Here is a 23,760-nt window from a genome sequence, read left to right on the forward strand (position 1 = left end):
TGCAGGAGACGGGGGCGGGAAGCCGGGGCAGGAGGGCGGGGAGGGGAGAAATGGATGGGAATCACATGTGAATACACACCATAAAGCCACTGCGGGGTGGGGATCCGCGCAAAAGGATGGCCAGATTGATGGCTTTGTGACAACTCCAGAATAAACAATGAAGAAGGGGGACACTAAAGGGGGGGGGGCGGGAAGGTGGTCCCTACTCGAGTCCCCAGCATGCGAGTTGGCTGGGAAACCCCATGCTCCCCTGTACTAATTTGCCCCTTAAGAACAAATATGCCCTCCTGCACTTAGGGGTAAAGATGGATGTGGAAGGGGGGAGATGATGGAGGACATTTGAACTAAGCTCACAGTGCTCTAGAAATTGCCTTCGCCCCCGTATCCTGCTCACATTTTCAGACCTCATCCTTTCAGGCTACATCCATGTGTTGAACCTACACTTTCTCCGCCTCCTGTGCTTCGCTCTCTTACTCAACCACTATCCTTGTTCCTACTCTTTCCCCTCCTCCCTCCTCTGGCCACCAAAGCCCCAGGAAGTGGGACCTGCGCATTGTAAACTCCTTGGTGGCGCTCACAATCGAACTGGGCATGCTCAATATCCTGAGCAGGTTTTGATGGCCAAGAGGGGGAAAAATGCCTCTTGCAAACACCTGTGGTGATAGAATAGAGGAAGAATTGCGGGTGAAAACGACTATCAAGGCTCAGAAGGAGGACCGGCTTTTAAAATCTTGTCTCAAGCTCCGGTTTTCACACACTGTCCTTTTGTAGGACTGGGCAGGGAAGTCAAGGAGAAAGACGCAAAATAGCAGTCAGTTCTTAAAGTAGAGGGATCTAAGGCCAAATTATTTTCTCCCAGTCTTTCTTCCTACTTCTTATGCTCATTGTAATTTATCTGAAAAAAGCCGGTGCTGGCTACAGCAGCTTCGTCTGTGTGTTTGTGTCTATATAGTCAAATGAAAAACCTATCTCGAATTTTTATCCAACATAATGTCAATAAATTACATGAATAAAAGGAATTAAACCTTTGCAGCTGACATTGTTCAGGGAGTTAGACTGGAGATCTCTAAGACACTGATTGAACCCCAGGCCAAATCTCAAATGTATTTGTATCCCTACTGTATTGAGAGTATATGTGGGTGTGTATATTTACCCATGCCCTCAGATACCTCTGTTTATCTGCAGACAAATGCATGTACATTGACTGTATCTATACACTAATGTATCTGTACACCTATTCTTGTTATAGATGTGTATGTGTATTTACCCACCACCTGAATATCTGCATACAGATGGTACCATGTGAAATGTTCTACATATTTTGTCTGTTGTTGATACTTGGTAATCAGAGAGAATTTATCTGAGACATTCAAACATAACCTGCCATAATGCTAGGCCTCTGGAGTTATGGTGGAATATACAACTAATATTCAATTCTTTAGTGGTAAAAATTTGTAAACCAAGCAATGTTTTGGGGGGATATGACTTTCTCATATAATGTAATATCATCTCAAGTAAAATCCTAATAAAAATGTAATGGGAAAAGGGGGGAATAGGACAATAAGCACACAGACTTAGTGTTGGATCTGCTGAAGAACAAAATATTCAGAAATAGGTTACTGGCCTCTAATGTTCTTTTTATATTGTATTCCTCATAGCTGCTAAAGTACAAGCACATCTGCGTTATAAAGGCCAGTAAATTTTTAGACCGGATTCATCTTTAGATAGATTCAACTATCTACTTCATTTACATAGAACTTTATAGCTTTTAAAGATGAGATAGACAAGAAATTGCAACAGCAATATGTAATCCCTGTCTCAAAGTCAATTTGGTTGGGACTGTCTTTACTGGTGAAGATCAATACCCTTAACTTACATCAGGGTCAGGGGTGGAGCCCGTGAGAGTAAGAGACAGGTTTAGTTTTTTCAGTCTTCCTTGAAGGGGCTTCTGGCTTCCGGCTTCCAGCTTCAACAGAGAAGAGGAAAGAGGTCAACTCAGGTTGCTGAAGAAAAAACTCTGGAAAAACAGGAAAGGAGCTGACAGTCTTTCCGCAATGTCCCTATCCCCAGTTTGACTTCAAGGAACTTCTCCTTGAATGAGACCTAAGACACTCTTTAAGTTTTGCTGTTACCTTACTCCCAATGGGATATCTCTTTCACAATGTATTGTCTGGTATACATTTTCCTACTTTGATTTCTGTTTTGCTATAGAATTGGGTAAATGAGTTTCTTGGCTAAGTGCTACGTGTGTTCATTGTGGAACTGGTGAGGAAACAGATCTCAAAGTTTGGGATATGTAAAAATATAAAACTTGTTGTCCTGCTTCCCACCATAATGGAACCTTAATTGGAAGCTAGATTAAACCTAAAAAACATCCCCTAGATGAGGATTTGGGAAGCTGCAGCCTCGAGGCCACATGTGGCCTTCTAGGTCCTTGGGTACAGCCTTTTGACTGAGTCCAAGTTGTACAGAATAAATCCTTTTATTAAAGGGATTTGTTCTATGAAGTTTGGATTCAGTCAAAGGGTCACCCTTGAGGACCTAGAGGGTCACATGTGACCTCGAGGTTGCAGGTTCCCCACCCCTGGCCTAGATCAACAATATTTAAGGGAGCTGAAAAATATAATTGTAGTCCAGTGACCCCTTTTTCTAAGGAGAGCAGGATGACCTCCAGCCCCTAAACTCGACTTTCCCTCCTAGAAGGAATTCAACTTTTCCTTGGAGAAATGTTAACAGGAAAATAGGGTATAGATGTCTATTCTGCCTCCCTTCCAATCACACAACCCCTCTATGGTACTTGCTGGGGGACAGTCCTTCTTCAAATAGAATATACGTCCCTTTAGGGCAAGGACTGTATCCTTGTTTGACCCCTTTTTATCATTGTATCCTTATTGCCTTAAAAAGTAACTGGCACATAGCAGTAGTTTAATAAATGTTTGTAGAACAGCTGTTTACTGAATGAAAGTAGGTAGGGCAAGAATTAAACCTATTTTACAGATAAAGAAGCAGGCTCAGAAAGGTTGTGACCTCTGACCTCCCTATGGTCCCATGGGTAGTAAATAGCAGTCAGATATGCATGTTTCCCCTCCAATCCGTTGTTCTTTTCACTTTCATGAGGCTTGCCCGTTTTCTATCCTTTGTATTTTAAAGGTCCTTATTAATACTTAGAAGATCATAAGTTTTGTGTTGTTATCAAGAATCCTTTGTAATGAAAGAGAAATAGCCTAAGGTATGAAAAATTGTATAATAGAAAAAACACTGGGTTGTAGCCATGAAACCTGGGTTTTCTTCCTGGTTCAGCCACTACCTACCTGTATGACCTTGAGCAAAGCAGGAGTCCTCAATTTCCTGATATATAAAATAGAGTTAGTCTAAATGATGTCACTTGTAGAAGGGACTGTACACTCCATGGAGCTTGAAGAGGCCATACCAATGGAATGTTCACTTAGTTCATCTGGCAACTTTCAGGGACATGCATGACTTAATGTTTAAAAAAGCTGGCACTTTTTTCGTCAAATCTTCTCCCTCTACCCCAGGATGGCTGCAGAGGGGGAGGAGGCTTCCTGAAAGCTCCACCAGACAGGATTAGCCACTGAACCAGGAAGATGTGCTCACTCAGTGGACTTTTTAAAAGAGTAACTCCACCTTCTGATTCTCTCTCTCACAAACTTTTAGCATTTTGCTTTTCCTCTCTAGGATTTCCCATGAAATCCAAAGTAGAAATGGTGTATTGTATCCATACACACTTGTATGGCGTGAGTCTGGACATGAAAATTCTGGCTGCTTCTTCCATTTGTTTCTTTCCCTGAGTATAGGTGATTGAATCTATTGTGTTGTTAAACAATTGCACACAAAAATGATGTTCTCCTTTGGAATACCCTACAAATGGAATGGGCTGCCTTAGAAGGTGATGAAAATAATATCTTCCCTTTAATTGTACATCTTCAAGTAGAGACCTGATAGTTATAAACTATAAAAACAGATTTGCAAGGAATCTGTGATTCTGGATTGTTGTTATGGATGTTAAATCCCATGACCTTGTCCTTTGTACCATTATTGAAACAATTGTCCTAACTATAGTTGCATATATGGTTAAAAAAGATGCCCTGATGGAAAATACTCAAGGTAAATCATCCTCTTTCTTTTCCATCTACTCTGGAAATGTACTCTGTCTGAATGGCTAAATAGTAGAATGGGCTTTCCTCCCATCTAGACTCACCAATAAAGAGAAAAATCTCAATTCTCCCATCCAAATCAGAAATCTAGTAACCAAAACAAACAAAAACCCTAAAAATTATGATTCAAATGAGCCCTATCAAATTAGAGCAGTACTTTCCACCTGAAACCTGTGTATCTTATTTTTAAAAAGTCCTCTGCAAACCGACCAGTCAGTTTGAATACCTCCAAAACTTCTCCCACTCTTTTATCAATATCTTTTTAAGTATAGCTATGGGACAATAAATTGGAGTTTATCACTGAAATTCATTGGATTTGAGCTCAGAGGTAAATTCTCTCTCTCCTCACCCCTTTCCTAGCCCATAAATCTAGGATTTTCTCTGTTGCATAATGGCCTTCAACTAGACCTAAAATAAACTCCTCTGTTCATATTTGGTGAAATGTGTTTTTTTGTTTTTTCACATTATTCTAGTGAATCCTAGGAATAGAGAAACATCCCTAAGTGAATCTCACTGTTTTGCTCCCCAAATTTGTAACATTTATGAAAATGTTCCAAAGTGTGTGTTTAAAATAATTACAACAAAGCCCACCACTTAAATAGTACTTTTGGATTTCCAAAGTACATATGCTCCTGCATTTGAGTCTCAAACAACCCTGTGAAGTAGATGCTAATATTACCTCCGTTTTACAGATAAGGAATCTGAGGCCTTAAGCAGTTTAGGGACTCATCCCTGGATCATATAGCTAATAAAGATCTGATGCAGGATCTAAATTTAGGCCTTCTTAACTTTGAGCCCAACGTTCTATCTCCTTGTTCCATCTAAGGCCTCATGAATGCCAACAGAAAAAAAAGGCACTGAAGATGGCAGTGTAACAAGAAGCAGTACAGATCAGCTCCCCACAAAACTCCAGACATCTAGAAAACACAGTAGATTAAATCCTGATGGGGAAATCCAGAGAAGTCACAGTAAGTCCTTTGCCTAACCTGGGTCAATATAAGAAGACAGACAGAGAGGTCTGCAGGGCTTGGGACAGGGTTTAACCAGGATTGTGCACCATAGAGCACTATAACACACAGGGAAAGAACATGTGCTAGGACAGGAGGAGGTCCCAGACCCATACATGTTATCTAGTGCAGTATGCAGGAGTAGGTGCTAACTGCCAGCATCAAGTTCCAGGTCATAGAATTATGGTGAACTGAGGAGACTTGTGCCTGGGGATAGCATTCAGGGCAAGGATGCTCAGGGTGGTGTACTAAGAACAGAACAGGTTCAGAAGAAAGCAGCAGTAGTGTGACTCAGATCCCTGAAATGAGAGGGTTCTCAGTTCTCCCTCAGCCTATAGAGGAATAACCAGGACAAGAATCCCAGACCAAAAAAAGAGCCTACAGTTTGGTCACTCTGAAATAGCAGGCCTTCCCTAAGAGATAATAGGGGACAGTCCAGTATTAGTTTATTGTTCCTCAGACCCAAACCCAGGTCAGAAACTTATAGAGCTCAGACTGTGGCAGGGGATGGGTGAGTAGCAATCAGGCTTTGTCCTGAATCAGACCACTTTGGAAGCACTGAAAGCTTGCAGGTCCCCATTTTTCATCTGAGATCCTGGAATAAAACAATGCTTAGCACCCCCAGGAAAGCAACAACAGGGCCAGCCCATATCTTTCATTCAGAAGAATGCAAAGCCCAACTCTAACATCAAGTAAGAAGTCAGAAAGTATACTTGAAGAGTGATCAAACAAACAAACAAAAATTCCACCATAAAGAACTATTACATAGCTTACAACATGAAGGCAGAAAAAGAATAACTCCAAAATTTGTACAAACAAAAAAGTTTCAGAGTGAAACATAACTTGGGCATAAATTCAACTATGATTCTTCAAAGGGATGAAGCAAAAAAAGGAAAAAATAAAAATGAATTTATAAGTTAAATGAGTGTGCTTGAGGAAAAAAAATGAAAAACAAATAGCTGTGGAAGAAAGAATTGGGAAAGGAAGAAGTAAATGAAAAAGGAATTAACAGCTTGGCACATAAGGTACAAAATTTTTCCCAAGAAACAAACTCCTAGAAAACTGAACCAATATGAAGTCAATGACAACAGGAAATACTAAAACAAAGTAAAAAAAAAAACGAATAAATAAAAGAAAATGTAAGTTACTTCATAGGATCACATGGAAAACAAGTCAAGGAATAAAATGTATTAATCACTGGGCTACCTGAATGCATCAACAACAACAAAAAAAACCTAGACATAATATTTAAAGAAATCTTAGGAAAAAACTGTCCAGATCTTTTAAAATGAGAGAGCAAAGTAGAAAAGGAAAGAATCTACCAGTCACCTCCTAAATGAAACCCCCCAAAGAAAACTCCCATGAATGTCATAGTCAAAATCCAGAGCTTCCAAGAAAAAAAAAAGAAATTTTAAAAGATGTGCAAATAGCCAAGAAGAAATTTAAGTACCAAGGAACCACAGACAGAAACACACATAATTTAGCAGTCACCACTATAAAGAAGCAGAGAACTTGGAATATGATATTCCAGATAGCAAAGGATGTATATATAGGCTCATGGCCAAGAATAATTTATCCAGCAAAACTGAGTATAATGCTATAGGGGAAAAATGTATTTTTTAATGAAATAGAGGACTTCCAAGCATTCCTGATGAAAAAGACCTGAGTATAGAGAAAAGCTTTGAAGTTCCAACACAGGAGTGAAGAGAAACATAAAAAGGTAAATAAAAATAAATAAAGCTAATTGACTGAATAAGGATAAACTACTTATATTCTTTTTTTTTTTTGCTTTTTGGAGGGCATTTGGGGTTAAGTGACTTGCCCAAGGTCACACAGCTAGTTTGTGTGTGTGTGTGTGTGTGTGTGTGTTAAGTGTCTGAGGCCGGATCCGAACCCAGGTCCTCCTGACTCCAGGGCTGGTGCTCTATTCACTGTGCCATCTAGCCGCCCCTAAACTATTTATATTCTAATATATGGTGATGATATATGTACCTCTATGAGCCCTATAATCATCAAGTGTTATAGAGGGAATTTAATTTGACAAGAACTGAGAGTGGGTCTGTTATATCTTGATGATCTTAAGAGAAGAATGGAAAGAGGGGAATAGGAATAAACAAGGGGGTGGGGGAGGGAAAGGAAAGTTAGAGAAAATTATCTCACATAATTTAAGTGCATACAAAGATATCCCTACAAACAGGGAGGAAGAGATAGGGAAGTGGCTGACACTCAACCTCACTATCGTCTGAACTGGTGAAAGGAAGGAAGGATACTCACAAACATAGTTGCATACAGATATGCACTTTATTCCACAGAGAAATAGGAGGGAAAAGGGAAAAGGGAGGGAGGGCAGATCAAGGGCAGGGTTAGTCCTAAACAAAACAAACCCTAAGGATATAAAAAAATAGCTCTTTTGAGGTGACAAAGAATTGGCATCTAAGGGTTTGCCCATAAATTGGGTCATGGACGAACAAATTATATTATATAAATGTGTTAGAATACTTGTGTATGTGTGTGTGTGTGTTTTAATGATGGTGATAGTGTCAGAGAAAGTTGGGAAGATTAGTATGAACTAATGCAAAGTAAAATGAACAGAATCAGGAAAACAATGTATACAATGACAGCAATTTGGTAAACATAAACAACTTTTAAACAATTAGAAATTCTTATCAGTGTAATGACTAAATGTGATCCTAGGGGACTAATGATGAAATATGCTCCCCACCTCCTGGAAGAGGGGAGAGGTGAAAAGTGCAGGGTTAAAAAAGAAACAAATCAAATAAAGAAATACACACACATATATACACACAGGCTTATATATACATATATGTATGAATATATGTATATACATATATACAGACACACAGATATGCATATGGGAATATATGACATGGAGAATGTGGAAATGTATTTTGATTGAATATGCATATTTATAATGAGTTTGTTTTTTCTCTGGTTCTTAAGTGGGGCTAGAGGGTTGGTGTGAGAGAGTAAGAAGGCAGCTTTTTGCTGATCCAAAAAAAAAAAACATACACACATATAATTTTTAAAAATATTTTGGGACCACTTCCATTTAACCATTTAACATTGAATTAGGTTTTACAAAGGGATATTTACTTTAGAAACATAGAAAGAATATATGAAAATATTTTTCTCTAACACGTTGAGGTTATAATCTTTTCTACTGAGCCCCATTTGGAGCTGGGGAGTGAGTATGCTCAAAACTTTACCAAATTCCTTCATAATATTTGTCTCACCAAGTTCATGTCCATATACAGTATAACTGGGCCTATGCCTCAACTACTGAGTTGATCTCTCATTGCTACTTTGTCCAGTTCCCCATTTTACAAAAGGGCCAAAGTCCCACATTGGCCATGAAACCTGTAGTCTGGAATACCTAGATGCTGAAGGAGGCCTCACTCCTTTCATATCTAGGGGCACTGAAATTATGATATATGCCAACACAATTTGTGGGTCTAAAGTATGCCAAGGAGTCCTTTAGCCCTCAGATCATAGACTCCATTCATTCACTTGCTGAGCCCTTCAAAGAGTGTTGAGACAAAGAGACCATATATGAAGCTGAATAACCTTTTTGAATACTTCTAAAGCCAGTTAAAGAGTCTTTCTTTCACCAAATTTAATTGACTAAAAACAATAATCAAATGTCTATTCATGTTCTAATCTCTCCACAGTACTTTCCTTGTACACCATCACAATTCTCCTGGAAGTAGCTCTCTAGTGTCCTCCATGTGAAGACACACCATCTACTCCTTAGTGTCCTCTATGTGGACACATCATCTAAACAGATTGATGGGGTCTTCAAATGTGCTAGAATCCTATTCAAAGCAGCTAAATGATCTAGTGTGGAGAGCACTGGGCTTGGAGTCAGGAAGACCTGACTTCAAATTGGGTTTATGATGCTAGTTCTGTGACCCTGGAATAGTAATTTAACCTCTTATCTGACTCAATTTCCTCATCTGTAAAATGAGAATAATAATAGTTCCTACCCCCCAGGGTTGTTGGTTTGCAAATGAGGAAACTGAGGCACAGAAAGGTTAGTGATTTGCTCAGGAACAAATGATAGGATTTGAACTTAGGTATTCCTGACTCCAAGCCTAGTGCCCTATTCATTATTCCATACTGCCTTACATTTTTTACTTATCTTTCAGCATGCCTGATAATACTGTGCAGAACAAATTTGTTGTTCCTACTTACCTAATGTTTATGACAACATTGCATGAAACAGCCTGTGAACATATGGCATATATATGCGATACTTAATGATCCTACTCAACTATGCTACATAATTGTTTTTGTGTTTTATGCCATTCTTTAATTGGGAGAAAATCAGTTTTGTAAGTAAAATGATGACTGTTTACTATCATTGTTATTCTGTGAAGACATAAGAAAAAAACATTAAATTGCAATATAAGTATCTAATGTACATTCAGCAAGACTGAATATTCTTTTATTTTCATTGGTTTCTCGTCTTTGGAATCATAGCAAAATTTCAATCTAGTTAAACATATTCTTTTCCTCTTTAATCCCAAACTTTTTCTGAGCACTATTCTTTGGCTTGCCTTTACATATCCAACTAGTAGTGCAATAATCAAAATTCCAGATCAATATTAAATCATAGAGTTTTAGAGCTAGAAAAGACAATAAAAATCACTTAGTCCAACCCCCTCACTTTATTAATGTAGAAACTGATCCCAAAAGTCATTAAATGACTTGCCCAAGATCATAGATCTCCTCAGTATCAGACCCAGGGTTTCCAACCTCTCAATGTGGAAGATATCAGCCAGCTCAATTTCATATGTCAGTTAACAAAAAAGGAAAGGAATTGGTTTGAGAATTGGAAATTGTGCTACAAAAGAATTTGTGCTAAACATACCGTTCTACTGGTGACAACTCCAACGCCCTTCAACACTAAAACTCTCTTTGGATTTTATAAACTCCTCCTGATCCACATTCCCTGGTCTAACCTTTCCCTAGATCTTGTGAATAATTTAATTCAATTCACTTCAATTTCAATTAAGCAAGCTTTTATTAAGTACCTACTATATGCAGGGTAATGTAGTAGACTCTGGATATGCAAGTATTAAAATAGAAACCATATGTCCTCAAGGAATTTGCAATCTGGTAAGATATATATCCTAATAACCATAATATAATTTAGAATATTAGAAGTCCATTGAAGTCAGACATATAGAAGTGGTGCTTCAAGTGATCTCTGGGAATCCCCAAGATACTTTTAGGAGGTATGTGAGGTCAAAACTATTTTTTATAATAATGCTAAGCCATTTTAATTTTGAGCACTATAAATAACAATAGACATAACTCATATAAACAAAAGTTCTTTAGAGTCATCTATAATTTTTAAGAGTGTAAAGGGGTTCCAAGATTAAAAAGTTTGAAGACTACTTCTCTAGAATGTCAAGAGAAGCTTAAGAAGGGAGGGATCACTTTACTGTGGAAAAGTTTTATGACACCTGAGCTAAACCTTGAAACAAAGGAAAGATTTCCACATATGGAGTAATGAGGGGGATCCATGTTAGAGAAAGGGGTTGAAGATGGAAGTAGGAGATTAGGAAGGGCAGTCTAGCCATATGGTACAATGTGTGAAATGGAATAATGTGAAATGAGGTAGACAAAGTAGGTTAGAGCTTGATTGTAAAGGCACTGAATATTCAGAAAAAGAGTTTGTCTTTTATTTTGTAAGTTATGAGAACCAAAGATGGCTTTGAGGTAGGAAAGTAATGTGTATTACAAACATTAGTTGGACAATGGTGAAACATCAATTGGAAAGGAGAAGGACTTGGAGGAGTCAATTATATAGAAGGTGACTATAGCATCTCTATTGTAATAAGTAGTAGTTACCAACACATTGACAAAATGGTTCCAAAGCCATAGAAAGTAAATATTTTAGATTCAAGTGTAACCATCTCAAATCATTTTAAGAAATATGTAGGGGTATTTATAAATGTATATGTACACACTGGTAATAGAAAGAAAAAATAAAAATTGTCTTAACTGGTAAGGGGCTTATATTGTAAAGGGAGTTTACATGTCCATACATAAATATATAAAAGGAAAACAGAAAGATACAGACAGAGAAACAGTGAGACAAGAGATGGAGGAAGGGAAAAGGGGGAGAGACAATAAAAAGAGAAGACAAGAGAAAAAGGAAATGAAAGGAAGGAAGGAAGGAGGGAGGGAAGGAAGGAGGAAGGAAGGAAGGAGGGAAGGAAGGAAGGAAGGAGGGAAGGAAGGAAGGAAGGAAGGAAGGAAGGAAGGAAGGAAGGAAGGAAGGAAGGAAGGAAGGAAGGAAGGAAGGAAGGAAAGATGTATGACAGCTGGACAGTTTTTCAAGCTGATTTTTTAAGTATTCCAATAAGGATTTCCTGGATCTATTGTTTACAGACTTGGAAAAATTGATTATGAATAGGAAAAATTAGAGGCAAGGTAAAAATGTATGATTGATTGCTTGAATTAAATATGAAAAGAAATGGAAACAAAATGAGAACTTCAGTGACATTATATTTAAAATAGCACTACATTTCAAGGAATTGAGAAATCTAATAAGAAGATTGGAGAGAGACATCAAGAATCCATACACTTGAGATAATGGTGAGATATCCCAAGAGATACAATGATTTAAGCAAGGGAACTGGAAATTCCTATGACAGATAATTACCCAAATACTAAAAACTATTTATTGTGTATTCATAAACTGAATAAGTCAAACCTCTTCAAGAAATACAAGTATACCAGACATTAATAAAAATAAATGTTCTCATTTATCAGGAATTGAATAGAAAGTTTAAAAAAAAAGTAACCAAAGGAAGAAAAGTAGTTTCAAGTTCTTTTTTTTAAATTATGTATATGTTTATATATTCAGATTTATTCTTTAAAATTTGAAGGCTCCATAATTTTGCTGGTGTGAGTGTTCCTAACACCAATCCAGACTATACTCACTCTTTTTGACTTAGCATATGGTCTTAGTGATATCTCTTTGGGGTCAACGTGGTGATGAGCTTTTTCATGCTGGGTTAGTTCCATCACTAGTTTCACATCCACATATCATGAAGATTTTTAGCTTAATAGGACCTGCCAGAACTTTTTGTCTGCTGGCAGAACTCAAGGTCATCTCTACACCATGATGCAGCATCAGAGATAGACTATAGTGGTGGATAAAAATTTAAATATATGAATGTATATAGAGTTATACATATATGTTAATATATAGAGAATAAAAATATGAGTCACTAACAAGTACATCAAATAGATAATAATTGAGCTTCTGATCTCTTCATTAAAAGACCAAGTTCAAAAAGAGAATTATGAAAAAAGTTGGAAATGAAGAAATAATAGAAAACTTGGACAAATGGGAGTATTTCCATTTGAAAAAAAAGACATTGAATTTAATAGTTCCTTAAACTATTTTTGAGAAAGTCTTCAATGAGTACTTAATCAGTAAAAGGAAAATTTCTCATGTATTCTCAGAAAGGTTGTCAAAATGGCCTAAGAATACAGATAAGCAAATTATGAAGGCAAGGGGAAGAGTCATGACAACTGCGGGGAATAGTAAGGCCTTCTGTAAGAGGTGGAACTTGGAAGTCTTGAAGTGACTGAAGTAAAGAGTGGGAGCTCTCTGGGGGCAATCTGTTCAAAGGAATAAAGGTTGGGAGTTCAAATGCCAGTAACAGCAAAGAAGTCAGTTTGGTCGTCATGCCAAGTGCATAAAGGGTTGTAATGTATAATCATTCTAAAATGCCAGTTTGGAACCAGGTTGTAATGGTTTTAAATGACAAAAAGAGGAGTTTATAATTTCTCCTAGAATAGGGATTCTGAACTATTTTTTATGTCATGAACCTTTTTGGCAGTCTGGTGAAGACTGAATCTTTACTCAAATTCATATTTTTAACGCATAAAATAAATACACAAGATTACAAAGGAAACTAATTATATTGAAAAAGTTATCTTTGTGTGTGGATGAGGTGGGTGGGTTGGGAAGTTAAGTGGGTAGTGGATTTGAAGGATAATCAATATGCATATTGAAGTTCCTTAGTATAAGGGCAGGAGTTGCGGTATGGAGAGTACAATCATGAACTATGTACTGAATTCACTGAGGAAAGGAGGGGAGTGACCTGAGAGTTTGTTGACTGCAGCTACCAGGATTTCAATTAGGCAATAGAGATCAACTGCAAGGACCTCGAAGGAGAAGAGATTACTGAGTGAGATGGAAAGAATTTTAAAGTGGCAATAGGGACCAAGAGTATTCCCACTTCTTTTTCTTGACCAGTGAGATAAGGGGAATGGATGATGGTGCAGTCAGTAATAGAAATGGTAACCAGGGAGACTGTGTCATTGGGAGGAGACAGATTTCATTTATAGGTACAAGATGAAAGGAGTAGGAGTCGAGAAGATTTAGGATGAAAGGGGGCTTGCTGTCTATGGGATAGGCATTCTACTGGGGACACTGGAAGGGGTGGATGGTGTTTGGTTAGAACTTTGAGATGGGAGAGTTGAGGGAGTGAGAATAAGAAACCAAGGGGTTTGGATTATGACAAAAAAAGATTTGGAATAAATTCCATCTGTGCCAGCGCAAGACAACTTCAACTTCATGCTCCTAGCCTGAACTCCCAATCCGGGATATGTAGGGTATGCCAGGTACTTTTTGCAAAGGAGGCTGGATATCAGGCTGGAGACAAGTGCAACATAAGAAGAAAGGCACGTGGTGGTGGGGGGGTGGGGGGAGGTGCATTTTCACTATTCCTATTCCCTCAGAAATCGTGATTAGTCAGGAAATGATACAGCATGAGATGGAAGCTGAACCTGTGCAGCAAGACAAGGAAGGAGAAGGGAAAGAAAGAAGCCCCCCACTGACATTCCTCTTTGTCTTCTCTCAAGGGGCAGGTGCAGTAGAAGATAGATAGCCTGAAGTCAAAGGGAAGGTTGCGTCTCTTTGGTGGCACAAATGTAACTGCCACCTTTCCTTTGGTAACACACAAGAGGAGATTAAAAGACATGGTCAGGCTTTAAGCTTTACTAGAATTTATATTGATATAGAACTATAGATATATAGAATTCTTACAAATTATATACATTGGAAGGACAAATAACAACAATTTATTCTCTCTCCATATATACATATATATAAACATATTGCTATATATATACAAACATATATACACATATGTATATTATATATAATATATATTTTTGGAGTAGTCATATAATATGCATTAAATATTACATTGTAATTTATTTTATGGCTAAATTTTCATGTATTATTCTTGAATGTGAATGTACACATTAATTAATCATATATAAGGTCCTTGAGGGCAGAGACTATTTTAGTTCTTTCTTTGTATCCTCAACACTTAGCATATGCTTGGCATAGTGATTTAGCACTTTAAAAATATTTGCTGATTAATTGGTAATCATGACTAAAAATGGTATCTATACTTAAGGTATTGCATCTTTAAAAATACTATTAAAATCACACAGAAATCATGGGCCATGTAGTTCAACCCCTAGGAGATAAAGAATCTTCTCTGTAAAATCCCAGCAAATGACTCCGACTCTCTGCCTCTGCTGAAACAGCTCTTTGCCTGAAGGTGGCCCATTCCACTTCTGGGTAATTCTAGTTGTTAGTTTTTACTTTAAACTTATATTGGCTTTTTTTTATGGCTTTGATCCATTGCTTTTAATTCTGCCGTATTGGATCTACTTTAACAAATAGAATCTTCCTTCCATGTGATAGCCCTTCAAATAGTTGAAGACAGCTATTAGAATAATGTCTACAATTTTGAAGAATTCATAACATTTGCATCACCTCCTCTGGGGTTCTTCACTCAACTCCCACTTGAATTGGAAGGTTCGGAACCCAGAACATCAATTGATTGGTATTATCCTAAGAATTTTAGGGTAATTCTATTGTATTTGGTTTCTAGTGCTGCCACTCACAAATCTATCACATTAACAAGTCAGTCAGACTTCAATAAGCTTTTAGAAAAGATTATTTACTAAAATAGTATAAGAATAGTTGGTACAACACATCCCCCCAAAAAAATCCGGTGCAAATTCTGACCCAAGGGTAAACTTACAACTGGTTACGGACAGTCCTTTCTTGAATCCAAAATTGACATTTTTTTCTGAATCAAGGGGTCATTGAACCTACTTTCTCCTGGATGTGGTTACATTTCTGTACTCTTGTATGTCCTTGGATGGTGTTTTTCCTTGCTGTGTTCTCTGGATGCTTTATCTGCTACTTGTTTTGTCTCTTTGGTCACAGAATATGACAAAGGGGGAGGGTAAAGAGGAGACAGAAACAGAAATTCTTTCATCTCTCCATAAGAATGTTTCAATATAAAATTTGGGGTCCCTCGCAGCTATCCTGGTTTATCATTTTATTGAACAACTCCTGAAATTTTCCCCATTATTTTTTTTCTTTTTGGAGGGCAATTGAGGTTAAGTGACTTGCCCAAGGTCACCATGGCTGTTTTTTTGTGTGTTAAGTGTCTGAGGTCAAATTTGAACTCAGGTCCTCCTGACTCCAGGGCTGGTATTCTATTCACTGTGCCACCTAGCCACACCTAATTTTCCCCCTTATTTAAAGCCCCTATGGGAGTGGTTAGCCAAGGAACACATCTGATAAAGGAATCAAAGGATTTAGATAGTCTTTTACAATTTTTAAAATCCTAATCATTTCTGTTGATTGATTAAGGAAAAGGTATGGCACTACTTCTCATACTAATAGAAAACTAAAAAAATGAACACATTTTGGTTTGTTACATACTGTTAAAGAAATAGTATCTACACAGATGGTCCAGTTTAGCAACATGCAAAGAACCATATTAACAACCATTTTACTTTTTAAAGTATGAACTGGAGAGGAAGAAATCAAACAGATTTACTACATGTAAGTGCACTAAAATCTACACAAAACTCAAAGCTTAACACACAAGTACAAGTCAAAAAGAGAGACTAGAAATCAAACAATAAGTCAAACACTAGACTAGCACAGGCCACATATAGTCTAGTCAATACCAAAATCACCGAGTGAAAATGTTTAGTCTACAGAATGACAGAAATAAAACAGTGAAAAATCAAAATAATACAAAAAACATAAATGTTATATCAAAAGAAATGTGAAGCATACTACTAAATTATACCTTAGATTTCATACATATGTAAAAAGAAATACATGTATGTATGCATATGTATTATTGTAGAGATAAATGGGTGTATACACGTATGTTTTATATATGTGAGCATGTGTGGTATACATACCTGCAAATACACATTATATGTATATATATACATACATATTTAAATTGAAAGCTTGACACCTATTAACAGAAAAGCAACCAATAGCTAACTATTTAACTAAAAATTAGCCCACTTGTCAGGTGATACTTTTAGGAGATGAAAAAAAGTCCTTTGAAGAAATTAGAAAAGGAATGATGCCATAGGTTGAACAATTATTGACCATATCCTTGAATGACCTTTAAAAATCAATCCAATCCACCAAGACCGTGAAGCCCTTCTTCACAACCACTCCAACCAAAGAACAAGGAAGACTAATAGACTGAGTCATGATCAGTAAATCCAAGGAAAAGTCAGTGGGTCATTTTTCCAGCTGAAGTCAGCATAGGGAGACCAAGACCTGTGGGCAGCGGAGGCCAGGTCCAGCCTGGAAGCCACCAGGCAAAATCTTCCAAAAGAGACTGAACTGGAGCTTTGTGACTGTATAATAGTCAAAGATGAGCTCCTGGATTTAATGGGGTCATGTCTGACACTGTTCAGGTAACAGAAACACGAGTCAAATGGCACCACTGTTGCTCATACCCCAGAGCTAGGTCACATATCTACTGCTTACTAAAAAGGGGATCTATTACTATGACCAACCTGTAGTAACTTAACCAATACTAGGGGAAATTTTGGGCCTTAGGCTATGTAGTGAGCCTGGATCAGGAAAAAAAAAAGTGAACAGCAGAGCCACTCACCCCAGGAAGAGAATAATTTGTCAGTGTAGAAGAAGCTAAGCAGCCTTAAACACTTAATAGTAGTCTGCAGTCAAGCAGACATACACACAGACATGAATATAGAGAAGCAGTTACTAATGACTAAAAACAGCTTCAAGAAACTGACCCCTAGAAGCACAAAAGTCATCTAGGGAGTCAGGAGAGATAGCCCAAACAATAAGAGTTTAAATTAGGCAGGACTCTGAAGAGACATAATAAGTGGATGCCCTGCATTATGTTTCCTTTATCACACTCATTCCTTATGTATATCCCTTACTATCATTGTAAGTTTAGTTTTTAACCAACTTTCTCTTGAATTCTCTTTGATATATGTGTGTATATGTATATATATATATGCATGTATATATGTATACGCACGTATATGTATATACAATAAATTTTGTTTATTTATGTAATGTTTGGGAGAGGCTTATTGAGGGGGAGAGGGTGAATATTTTGTTCTGCTATTCTTACTATGCCGTTTTAATAAAAGTCTGTTAAGAGCTAATTGTTTCTACTGGATAATTTTTAGTTGTATTCATACTGGTAGGGACTCAAGAGAGAGTGTTTTAGGAACAAGTACCTACTTTATAGTTTTTGAACCTAAGGTAGCAGCTGCATTTTGGGGGCCCAATTTATGAGTGCAAGTAGGGTAAATAGTTCAGTGATGGTGCTTTCTATCTAGTATTCATTTAGTGATTCATTCAGCATTTATTAAGTATCCACTGAAAGGAAAGCACTAAGCTTTATATTTGTGGAAATACTCCAAAATTCCAATAGGTCTATAACTGCACAAGATACAGATATGATCTTACTCTTTCTGGTTTGTCTATGCCCTCCTATAAATTTGGTACACATTTGGTCCTTTTCTCTTGTTGTCTTGATTTTAGGTGGATACAAGTGGAGTATATGGTTTATGCATTGGTTATTCTTCACTCTTTAAAACTGAGGGAGATGACAAAGGTTAGATAAGACTTGGTCTTTACCTTTGTTAACCTAATTATATTTGGGAGATATACAATACAATAATAACTAAAATGTATGGCTAATATTGTAAGTATATACAAAAGGTATAAATATAGTGTTCTCTGAGGTCCTAAGGGGGGAATAATCATTGATAACTTAGGGGGATAATGGGGAAAGCTTCATAGAGGAAGTAGTATTTGAGTTAAGCTTTAAAAGATGGATAGGATTTAAGCAGGTTGAAGAGAAGGGAGGGTCTTAGAGGCACAGGGAATAGAACCTGCAAGGGAACAAAGGTATGTATAAAAGTACAAAAAAGCTAAAGATTTTTTTTAGAAACCCAGAAACAAAAAAATTCAGGAATTATTTAATAACTACTTTCAGATAAAAGATGAACTATTATGAGCAAAGGGAAATGGGTTTATACTGCATTAAGAAAACATTTGTTTAGACAGATGGATTAAATTATTTATGAAGAGTTCTATACACTGTAATCAGCTTTTAAAAGAACCTCTCCATGGTGATCCTTTCCCTCGATCATTCCATAATACTAATAATGATAACAACCACTCACATTTATTTCTCACTTGAAGGTTGAGAAAATACTTTCCTATTGCCTAGATGCTGAACCTCAGACTCTCTCTACTCTGCCCACTATCAAGACTTCTTTCAGTAGAGGATTTGAGAAACTCACTCACATTCATATAAAAATATGCTTACGGGTATTTGTATCTTAACACACAAAAGTATGAATCATGGAATTTGAGAGGTCAGTAGCATGGATATGAAGATAATCTTGTGGGCTGGAAACCTTTTCTGGTGCGGTAAAAACTATCCTACAGAAAACCAGACCTTTCCTAAAAGCAGTAAAACAAGGATCATTTTGGAGCATTCAATTTCATTACAATGGTGGAGGTAGAAGACAAATTTCAAAGATTTAAGGGCAAGTGGGCAAAGAAGAAATGGAAACATCCATCATATGGTGTTGAATGGTATCTCATACAGATATATATATATATATATGTGTGTGTGTGTTTATATATACACACATACATACACACATATACATACACATATGCATATAGAATTTCCTATTTATACATTTGATTAAAATCACATAATTTCTAGGTTATTCTTTTCCACTCAGTTTTCTTTTCTTGTATTACTATTTTTTCAACTGACATATTTTTAAAGAGTGGTCTGTCTCTCACTACCCCCTGCCCCACTAAGTAAATTTTAAAAGAAAAAGTTTTTTTTTCAAATGCTTTATTAACTTCTGATTTACATCATTCATTTCCACCAGATTTTGAGTTACAAATTTTCTCCCCGTTTTTCCCCTACCCACCCCCCAAAATAGCAGTCCCACAGGATATCCCCTCCTCCAATCTGCTCTCTCCCATATTTTCTCCCATACCCCTTTCAACTTTTCCAGTGGATCTCTATGCCCCAGTGCCTGTATATCTTATTTCCCAATTACATGTAAAATACTATTAATAATAGTATATATATATATATGTGTGTGTATATATATATATATTTGAATATTTGATTTTAAAACTTTGAGTTACAGATTCATTCCCTTCCTCCCTTGTCACCCACCCTTACTAGGAAGATAAGCAGTTCAGTGTAGGTTGTACATGTGTGGCTAATGCAAAACAATAACAAAGTAGATATATTATAAAAGACTGACTATATTTCCCTCCTTCCTATCCCACCTCCCACTTGTTCTATTCTCTGCTTTGATCCTGACCCTTTTCAAAAGTGGGTGCTTCCAACTTCCCTGCCCCCAGCCTGCCCTCCCTTCCCTTCTCTTCTTATCCCCTTCCCCCCTACTCTCCTGGAGGGTGAGATACCCTATTTAGTGTATATTTCATTCCCTCCTCAATCCAAATTCAATGGGAATAAGGTTGACCCATTCCCTTTTGCCTTCCTATTCTTCCCCTCCATTGTAACCATTTTCCCTTGCCTCTTCTATATGAGATAGTTTACCCCATTCTGTCTCTCCCCATCTCCTCTCATTATATTCCTCTCTCAGCTCTTAATTTTACCTTTTAAGTATCATCCCTTCCTGGTAATTGGTCCTGTGCCCTCTATCTATGTATGCCTGTAAACATATATAAGCATTCATATGCCCATATAGCATCATATATAGACATATATGTGTGTATACATATATATATATATACATATATTTCTATATTTCTATTCCCTTCAACTACTGGGAAAAGTTTCATCAGTTACGATTATTGTTTTTCCATGTAGGAATGTTAATAGTTCAAATTTGATAAGTTCCTTATGATTTCTTTTCCCTGTTTACCTTTTCATGCTTCTCTTGCTTCTTGTATCTGAATGTCAAATTTTCTATTCAACTCTGGTTTTTTCAGCAAGAATGCTTGAAAGTCCTCTATTCCACTGAATGACCATACTTTCCCCTGAAACATGATACTCAGTTTTGCTGGGTAGGTGACTCTAGGTTTTAATCCCAGCTCCTTTGACCTCTGGAATATCATATTCCAAGCCCTTCGATCCCTCAGTGTAGAAGCTACCAGATCCTAGGTTATCCTGATTGTGTTTCCACAATATTCAAATTATTTCTTCCTGGCTGCTTGTAATATTCTCTCCTTAATCTGGGAATTCTGTAACCTGGCTATAATATTCCTAGGAATTTTCTTTTTGGGATCTTTTTCAGGAGGTGATCAGTGGATTCTTTCAACGTCTATTTTGCCCTCTGGTTCTAAAACATCAGGGCAGTTTTCTTTGAGAACTTCCTGGAGGCTGATTTCTAGGTTCTTACTTTGGTCATGGCTTCCAGGTAGTCCAATAATTTTTAAATTATGTCTCCTGGACTGATTTTCCAGGTCAGTGGTTTTTCCCATGACATATTTCACATTGCCTTCCATTCTTTCATTTGTTTGGATCTGTTTAACAGCATCTTGATTTCTCATAAAGTCATTAGCTTCCATTTGCTCCAATCTAATTCTGAAGCAATGATTCTCCTCATTGAGCTTTTGAGATTCTTTTTCCATCTGGCAAATTCGACTTTTTAAGGCATTCTTCTCTTCATTGCCTTTTTGAGCCTCTTTTGCCATTTGAGTTAGTCTCTTTTTTAAGGTAGTATTTTCCTCAGACTGTTAACTCTCATTTCATAATTTTCTTGCATTGTTCTCATTTCTCTTCTCAATTTTTCCTCCACTTCTCTTATCTGCTTCTTAAGGTCCTCTATGGCCTGTAACCAGTTCGTATTTTCCTTTGAAGCTTTTGGTGCAGGAGTTCTGACTTCACTGTCTTCCTCCTGTTCCATGCTTTGATCTTTTTTTGTCCCCCAAATAGGAGTGTAATGTTGGAATCTTCTGTCTGCTTTGCTTCCTTTGCCTGGTCATGTTGCCCCTCAGTCACTTGACCCCTGGGCTTTTTACCACAGTAGGACTCTGCCACCAGACAGGGGAGCTTTTGTCCCAAATGCTGGCGTTTTCTCAGCTGCTGGAGTTATTAGATGGGTGCCCTCTCTGAGGTCTTCACATGCTCTGGCAAGCTGGACACATACCCCAGGACCTCTCCTCTAGACTGCAATCCAGATCCAGGCAGGTTAAAGCAAAAGTGATTACCGCTCAGACTGGTGCTTGGTCCCCCTACACTCTGTAGGCCAGGAGCTGAAGTTGCCAGGTGGTGCTGGCTGGCTGTGCCGGCCTCTCAGAGGCTTCTCACCCCGGGGGCGAAAACCAAGCTCTCCCCCTTACTAGTCCCAAAGTCCAGACTGCACTGACCTCTCACTTTGTCCTTCGCATCTATGTGTTGATAGATCTGGAAAAGGCCACAGGTGCTGCTGATCTGGAGTCCCTCTGGCCAGTGGCTGGCCAGGCCCACCCTGGGGCTAAAGCCTTGGCCTGCGGCTGGGCTTGGCTCCCAGAGAGCTGTGCTGGATAATTCCTGCCAGCCTGGTGGGCTGTCCTCAGCGGGAGGTTAGCTTATCTGTGTCATTGTATGGGTTCTGCAGCTCCAAAGTTCGTTTAGAGTCCCCTTTTTACATGGATTGGGGAAGTTGGAAGCTGGAGCTATGGGAGGTCCTGCTTCTACTCCTGAAAAAGTTGTTTTTTTTTTATCTTTCAGTGTCTATCTACATGTCTGACAAAGCATTTCCACAGTAGCTCTGCAAGAAAATGCTATGATTCATTCTGTATTGTAAGTGCATCCCCTCTTTGTCAGGAGTTGAGGCATATTTCATCTTCATTCTTTTGGATTCATGGATTACCTTTTTGTGTTGATCAGAACTCCAAAATCTCTCAAAGTTATGTTGTTGGTCATGTAGAAATTATACTTCTAATCTTGCTCATTTCATTCTTACTATATAATAAAAGTCTTTCCAGTTTCCTCTGAGATTGTCTTTCACATATTTCCTATGGCACAATAATAATCCATTACATACATATAGCACAATTTGTTTAGTCATTCGCCAAGAGAAAGACAAACCCTAAGTCCACAAATTTTGGATACCATGAAAAGAGCTGCTCCAAATATTTTTATTCATGTAGATACTTTCCTTCTTCCTTTAATTTCTTTGGGTTGAGACCTAGCCATGGTACCGATAAGTAAAAAGAAAAGTAAACAGTTTGAGCATAGATCCAAATTACTTTAAAGAATGGCTAGACCAAATTACAACTCTACCAACACCACACTGTTATACTTTTGTTTTCTCTTTGCCTATGCTTATTCCTTCAATTTCTTTTTCTTGTCTTGCTGCTATAGGTAGCATTTCAGTACTGTATTAATATCAGGGGTGTTAATGGACATTTTTGCTTTATCCCTGATCTTATTGCAAAGGCCTCTAACTCTTCTCCATTAAATATGTTTGCTCTTAGTTTTAGATAAAAATCATTTAGTATATTAAGGAAAATCCACTTATTCCTATATTTTCTATTTTTTAACATGAAGTCATATTTGACTTTGTTTAAAACCTTTTTGTTATCTTTTTATTTAATCATATAGTTTTTTATTATTGATATTGTTAACATGCCTTGTTATATTTATTGTCTTCCTTATGTTGAACCAATCCTGTATCCAAGTTATAAACTCAACTAGACACATTATATAATCTTTCTAGTAAGTTGTTGTAATAAACTACTTGATGATATTTCATTTTAAATTTTTAATATTCATTAGAGATCTTGGTCTAGAGTATTTACTTCCTCTTCTCTCTCCCTGGTTAGGTGTCAAGATGATATTTGTAATATAGTAAAAGATTGGAAGAATGCCTCATTCTCTTATTAGTGTAATTTATGTAGTATTGAAATGAATTATTCTTTGAATGTTTTATAGAATTCATCCATGAATACATCTGCTTCTGGAGGTATTTTTTTGTTTGTTTGTTTTTACCTTTGGCAGTATATGTATGATTCATTCAATTTCTTTCTCTGATATTGGGTTATTAAATAGTTTATTTTTTCTTTTGTTTAACTGGCTATTTTGTATCTTTGGAATATTCATAATTTCTCTGTTATTAAATTTGTTAAACATATAATTGAGCAAAATAGCTCCTAATAATGATAGTTTCCTAATATTTTATCAATTGTTTTAAGTTCCCTTTTTCAT

At 37.2% G+C, this 23,760-nt stretch overlaps 1 pseudogene; it reads left to right on the forward strand.

Annotated features, from left to right (window-relative positions):
• The window catches only part of LOC138144133 (tyrosine-protein phosphatase non-receptor type 2 pseudogene), an 84,950-nt pseudogene that overhangs the window by 27,902 nt on the left and 33,288 nt on the right, over positions 1-23,760 (forward strand).

Source organism: Petaurus breviceps, unplaced genomic scaffold, assembly GCF_028583685.1.
Source record: "Petaurus breviceps papuanus isolate PSGF00001 unplaced genomic scaffold, PetGlider_PUasm1.0 90686, whole genome shotgun sequence".
In the NCBI taxonomy this organism is placed as follows: domain Eukaryota; kingdom Metazoa; phylum Chordata; class Mammalia; order Diprotodontia; family Petauridae; genus Petaurus; species Petaurus breviceps.